The following is a 6,382-nucleotide window of genomic DNA, read 5'->3' as shown; positions in this document are numbered from 1 at the left end:
GAAATGAGTGAAGTGGCTGTCTCAGGCATCCAAGCCTCAGAGAGTGGTCTTCTTTGGTTGACCCAGGAGGCCTACATAGGCAGCCCCATCAGGCTCTGGGGTTCTACAGGCTGGATACAATCCCAGCCTTGCCACTGCCCAGCCTTGAGCCCTGGGTCCCAGGCCCTCTCAAACTGCCAAATGGGGATAAACAACGTATGTACCTCTAGGGAAGTTAGGAGGCATCACTGGGATAATACAGACAAAGTGCTTGGCCCAACGCCCAGCACATAGTAAGTGCTCGATAAATAGCAGCAAATTATTATGACTTGGAAGTCGGGTCGGGAGAACAGCCTGGAAAGTCATCCATCACAGTCTCTGTCAACCACGATCCTGGAGCCCGCCTCTGGCTGCACCGCCTCCCCTGCCCCCCCTCCCCCCATCACTTAGACCCCATCTGTGCTGTTCCTTCTGGGAAGTTCCCAGCCTGCCCAAGAGGGCAGCTGGAGGGCAGGCCCTAAGGAGGCCCCACTGTCAGCACAGTTCCGGTCTGCTGGCCTCCCTGGTCCTGGCTCCCAACCTACCACCCCACCCCCGGGGGAATTCCAAAATCTTAAGCCAAATAAGCTTTAAAATTTTAAAACAGCAGAGTAATTAGGTGTGTGAAGGATTCCTATTATTCCAATTTTATTTACGTAGAAAAGATGAAAATAAGTGAGGAATTTCCATTCCAACAGGGAAATTTCCATTTCAGGCAGCGCAAGGAAAAGCACTTTGGGACCCTGTTAGCTTCCTGGGTGATGGGCAGGGCCTTGGGGCCCATTCTAGACCATGAGAGGGTGGTCCGCTGCTCTTCCTCCAGTCCTGCTTCCAGCCCCTCCTTCAGCCTTGCTTTCCCCTTCTGAGAGATGGGCACAAGCAGGGCCCCGGTGACCATCCTGCTGTAGCCTGAGGCTGCCCTCTGGAGGGTAAGTCTCCTTCATCAGGGACGGACAAAGGGGAGGCATGGACAAAAGTGCAGGACTGCTCCCTTGGGCTGAAAATCATTCCTTCACTCACTCATTCATTTTAGCTCCTGTAGGTCTGTGGAGCTCACAGTCTAGTAGGAACCACGCAACAACAAACACACTAAAGAAACAGGGACGGACGGTGCTCTGAGAGCCAACAGCAAGGAGACCAGGACTCACGCGGGCTTCCCTGCATGAGCTATGCTCAAGCTAAGATGTAAGGCACCGGGCTGACGCTAACAAGACACTGTGCCTCGACTTGCTCAACTGCAGAGGGGGTTCTCATGGTACCTCTGCCATGAGTTGCTGTAGAGATGCAAGGAATGTTAGCTATTAATATTTTTATAGGCAGGTGCAGGAGGGGGGCTCGAAGGCTGGGGGCCACAGCAGAAGCGGGAGGAGGGTCTGTATGATGTGGGGTGGATGGCTGGGATCATGGAAGAGGCTTTTAATGGGTGACAGTTTCAGAGGACAGAGGAAGGGATGGGTGAAAGAGCCATTCAGGCAGAGAGCAAAAGAATAGAATTTGGGGTTTGGGGCTTGTTTGGACCACATCTGAGAGCTCTGTTAAACTAAAGCTTCAGGTCCAGCAAGACCATTCTGTGCAGAACCCCAAGGTCAAAGGAAGTCCCTGGGAGAAAAGGTTCAAGAGTGAGGCAGGGTCAGAGGTGTGGAGCCCCAGGAAAGGAAGACACCAGCCCTCCGTTCCCTCTGCTCTCAGTCATACTTTGGGTACTTATTCAGGGTAGTCTCTGGCCCCGCCTTCAGCCTGTCCAGTACCTACCCCTGCAAACCCCTCTCAGCTACAGTGTGGCCTGGCAGCTCCCCAAGTCCATCTGACCGACAGTCCCTTTCCTCCTTGTTCAACCATCATTTATTAAGCACCTACTGAATGCCTGGGTGCTGAAGTTGGCATGCACCCACTCCCGTTTTGAGATCGTTAAGCTGTTGGCAGTTTGAAATGGGCCCTGCTGGGAAGATTTACACCACAGAAATTGGCCAACACTGCTGATCAGAGAGCCAGGTGCCAGCATACCTCTGCCCCCTTGCCTGAGCTATGCACAAAGAAAGGCAGGCCTCTGCCCACAGGGACTCACAGACAGATGGGGAAGACAACAGGGATGTGGAAAACACATGCACTGGGTGGGACAGGCTGTGTGGTCTCCAAGGAGGCAGGGGTGGCAATCAGGAGATTCATTCTGGAAGGATAGCAGTGAAAGCTCACCGGAAACTGAACCAAGCTGTTTTAACAGCAATTGTGTGCATCGCTGCCATTTTAGACACAAGGAAACTGAGGCACAGAGAGGCACAGTCACTAGTCCATAGTCACACAGTAAGAAGTGGCAGGGCCAGAATTTGAACCGGGGCCACTGGATCTGGAATCCTTCCTTTTTTACTTCTGCATTTAACTGCTTTATGACACAATTGTGACTCTCCTTCTGCCCCCAAGCAGCCAGCACAGGGCGGGGTAGATAGACCATGGGTGTCCAGTGATATGTGCTGCCCAACTAGATTCTAATCTCCTGAGGGCAGGGTTCGCATCCTCTCCACCTGGTTGCCCAGCACCGTGCCCCTCACGAGAGGACATCATGTTTGTTGACCTGAATGTCTGAAGAAACTGAATGTCTGAATGTCTGGAAGAAAGCCTTGGTCCCCCTGTACCACTAGAGCTGGCTAGGGTGGGGGTTGGGGGCACCATGTGGTATGGGGAACAAAGAGGCTTTGGCCTTGGGAAGTAGAACAGGGTCCCTTGAATGCCATGGCTGGGGGCCAGAAGGTGGCGAGTGCCTAGAGGGGCAGGAGGCTGTGCAAACTACCCTGCCCCCAGCCGCTCGTCTCTGCTCCTCTCTTCTCCTCCTAGAAGGAGGACTTGGACACTCAGTTCCCCCAGCCTCCGGCTCCCTCCGGGTCACTTCCAACCCTCACATGATTCACGCTACCACCCTGTAAAGTGAGCCTGGCCTGCCAGCTGGCATCGATGTCTGTTTTACAGGTAAAAATACCAACGCAGCAGCCAGTCATTTCCCGAGTACTTCTCACGGGCACCCTACATGCATTATCTCCTGCAGTCCTCTCCACAACTGTGTGGAAGATTCTCCCCATTTGACAGATGTGGAAACTGAGGCTCAGAGAACAGACTGTGCCTGAGGTGGCCCAACTACCACAGAAAAGGGATCACTAGTGTGCGTCAAGCAGCCCTGACCACCTGAGGGGCGCTGGACAGACCCTCAGAAGGGACGTCGCTGAGCCAGCCAGCGTCACTCCCAGCCCTGTCAGGACCGAGTGCCAGCTCTCCAGTGCGGCCTACCACCTGTCACCACCTGCCTCCTTCCCTTTGGCCTTGGCTCCCCTCTTCGTCCAGCATCTTATTTTGGCCACTTGCAGCGCGTCACCATTCCTCATCTCCATCCCTCAACACACACCAGGCACTCACATCTCTGGGCTTTTGCTCATGCCATTCCCTTGACCAGAATGCCCTTCGCACTTTCTATACCCAGTGAACAAACTCTTCCAGCTTCCTGACATCATCTCTTCCAGCAAATTCTCTCTCCCCCTTGGGCTGGCAGCCCCTCTTTCGAACTTTCCTAAGACTCTGTGCCTATCTCCCCAGCATGAGGAAGCACTAGTTACTCCACAGAATTGCCAGCCGGGTGGGCTGGGGGAGGTGGTGTCTTGCTCCTTCCTCCATCCTCATGCTTGGCCCCGTGCCTGGATCTTTAGTAACTGCCTCTGGAGGTGACACACCAGTGCCCATGACTCCCCCATCAAGACAGATGCTGACTGGTGTCCCGGGAGTGAAGAGGAGTGCTATGGGGATGTGGAGCGTGCCAGGCCTGGGGGACCACGCAGGGGTCTCACTGGGATAGTGTTGCTGCCCACACGCCTTCTGGGGCATCTTCCAGAGCTAGGAAAGTCAACCAACTTCAAGCCACCAAGGTTGGCTGAGACCCATCTTCGCTTCTCCTGGCACCCCAGCTCAGGCACACCCCACCACTACCCCACATCCACTCAGGCTCGCGCCCCTCTCCACCTCCCGTTCCAGAACTCACTATTTGCAGATATTTATAGCGCCCTCCCCCAGCCAAGGTTCCCTCCCCCGTCCTGGGCAGTGCAGTGGAAAAGGCGGGAGCCTCCCCCCTAAGGGTTGGGGGTTCTCTCCCAACTCCCCTGTGCTTGGTCCCCACTGGCAGCCACTGTCTGGTCCCTACGCCCTCCCCAGCACCCGGACTGCGCCTGGGCCTCAGCCACCGCCGCAGCCGGGGGTCGAGAGAAGGCAGACGCTGAGGCCTCCCACCTCCCGCCCCGCGCCTAGCGGAGATTTGTGGGGGGCGCAGCGCACAAAGCAGGGCTCGAGTCCCGTGGCTCCCCCCCCCAACCCCCACCCCGGGCCGGGGAAGTGGGGTCGGAGGGATGAGGCTCTGCCCTCCGGGGCCAGGGAAAGCTCCGCTGAACAGCCGGTTGGGGGAGGGGGCGCCAAAACCCCTGCATCCTGCCCCTATCTCGGCCCCCCACCCAGCCCCCCAACCCAGTGCTCCCGTCCCTGGCCCCAGAGGTCACGCTCCTAGAGGGGGCGGTGGGAGCCGGGAGGGGGCAGTGGGAGCCGTGACTGGGGGCGCCTGGAGCACGGAGGAGGCGGTGCAGAGATGGAGGCGGAGGGCTGGGAGTGCGGGATGGAGGGGCTGCGGCGCAGGCCCCCAGGACGCCAGGGTCAACTCACCCATCGCCCGCTGGGTCTCAGCAGCGGCGGCAGCAGCGGCGGCGGCGGCTCCGCGGCCCCCGGGGCCCCCGGCGGGGAGATGCTGGCGTCCGCCGCAGCCTCTCGCCCCATCCCGGGCTCCGGCGGCAGCGGCTGCGGCTGCGGCTGCGGCNCCCTTTGGGGCCAGTCCCCTATTGCTCAGTGACTCTAACAGCATCATTCTGCACAGCCAGAGCCCACCTGCCAGGCTCCCCTGACCTTCCTGGCTGTGGTAGAGCCTCACACCCTCTGCTCCTCACCTTGGGCAAGCAGGGTGTGACCTTGGACGGGTCACCTGCACTTTGTGGGCCTCAGCTTAAAGACGGAAGGTGGTACTGGGCTGTTCCAATGGCCAGATGGGGCCAAACTGTGTGGCGCCTGAGCTCAGGCCTGGCTCTGCCCCCACTGTCCACAGTGCTCCCCAACCCTTATCTATGGACACCAGAGCCCCCAACACTGTCGCTTCATTTACATCTCCCATCAGCCTAGGCAGAGGTTCTCCTCTCACCACAGCTCCCTACAGACTCAGGGTACCCTCGGGTGCAGGTCTTCTGACCAAGGACACGGGCACAGGTGGAAGGGGACAGCCACGCCTCCAAGCCACGTGCCAGCTGAGGGAGATCATGGGTGTGCGAGTGCTCTGTCAACAGCAGGCTCTGCACAGGCTCATCATGTTTTCGCCCTTTAGGCAGGCTCTGCCCCACAGAACCACCTCCTGGCTGTGTGACCCTGGCAAGTCCCCTCCTCTGTCTGGAACTCAGTTTCCATACTGTGAAAGAGGGATTACTTTGGCACCACTGCCCCCAGCTCATGAAATACTGAAATGAAATCGTGCAGGAAAGCACTAGCACCTCACCGGGAAGGCACTTTCTCAGTCTTTCACCGAAGCCGGCCAACCTACTTTGTTTCCAGAAGTGGCCCTCACCTGCCACTCTCACAGTTCCCATTCAACAAATGCTTAAGATAATATTTATCGAATGCCTATCCCGTGTCAGGCACAGTTCCAATGCCCAGCGCGAGCCTGTGTGCCCAGCCCAGGAGCTCAACCTTTACCCTGTCTCAGCAGCTCTCCCTGTTCCCCTTCCCTGGCCACCATCATTCACCAGCCACAATTCACCCAGGTAGCATGAGGAGAGCAGCCAGGAGGGATTTATCCAGAGCATTAAGCCAACTCTGGGGGACCCATGGCCAGCAGGGACCTGTTTCCCAGAGGAGACAACAGCAGCAGGTGCCTGGATAAAAGCAATGGGGGTGGGAGCGGGGCAGCAGGGCGTGTGCAGAGCTGGCGGGTGGAGAAGCAGGGAGCAGAGGCCAAGAACACAAGCAGGCCTGGGTCCCAGGCATCTGTGTGCGGGAGTCTCACAAGGCAGCCTGGACTCCAGGGGCTGGGCAGCGGTTCTTGTCCACAGGCCTCTGAATCCCCAGGGCATCACTTTAAAACCTGGGTTTCCACCCTCAGTCCCAGGGTGGGATTCTGACTCAGCAGGGTGGGCGGGGCTTAGGAAATGGGTACTTTCCTCAAACCTCCCAAGTGAGGCTAAGCTGCGCTTCCAGAGGCAGGGCCCTTCGTGTGTGACAGAGATGTTCAGCTGTGTGCATTTGCAGGGATGTGCCCAAAACGTACACATGGAAACACAGACACAGTCATACCCTGAAGTGG

The 6,382-nt window shown here is 57.7% G+C and overlaps 1 protein-coding gene across 3 annotated transcripts in view; it reads right to left on the bottom strand.

Moving 5' to 3' along the window:
• MGAT3 (beta-1,4-mannosyl-glycoprotein 4-beta-N-acetylglucosaminyltransferase) overlaps nt 1-4,849 on the bottom strand; it is a 35,024-nt gene extending 30,175 nt beyond the window's left edge. For all 3 annotated transcript variants that reach the window (XM_019660556.1, XM_019660558.1, XM_019660554.1), the window contains exon 1: nt 4,705-4,849. The gene's annotated coding sequence lies outside the window, so the exon portion shown is untranslated. The remainder of the gene's footprint in view (nt 1-4,704) is intronic.
• Between the last annotated feature and the right edge of the window lie 1,533 nt (nt 4,850-6,382).

Source organism: Hipposideros armiger, unplaced genomic scaffold, assembly GCF_001890085.2.
Source record: "Hipposideros armiger isolate ML-2016 unplaced genomic scaffold, ASM189008v1 scaffold_321, whole genome shotgun sequence".
NCBI lineage: Eukaryota > Metazoa > Chordata > Mammalia > Chiroptera > Hipposideridae > Hipposideros > Hipposideros armiger.
This window is presented reverse-complemented; position numbering and strand designations above follow the sequence as displayed.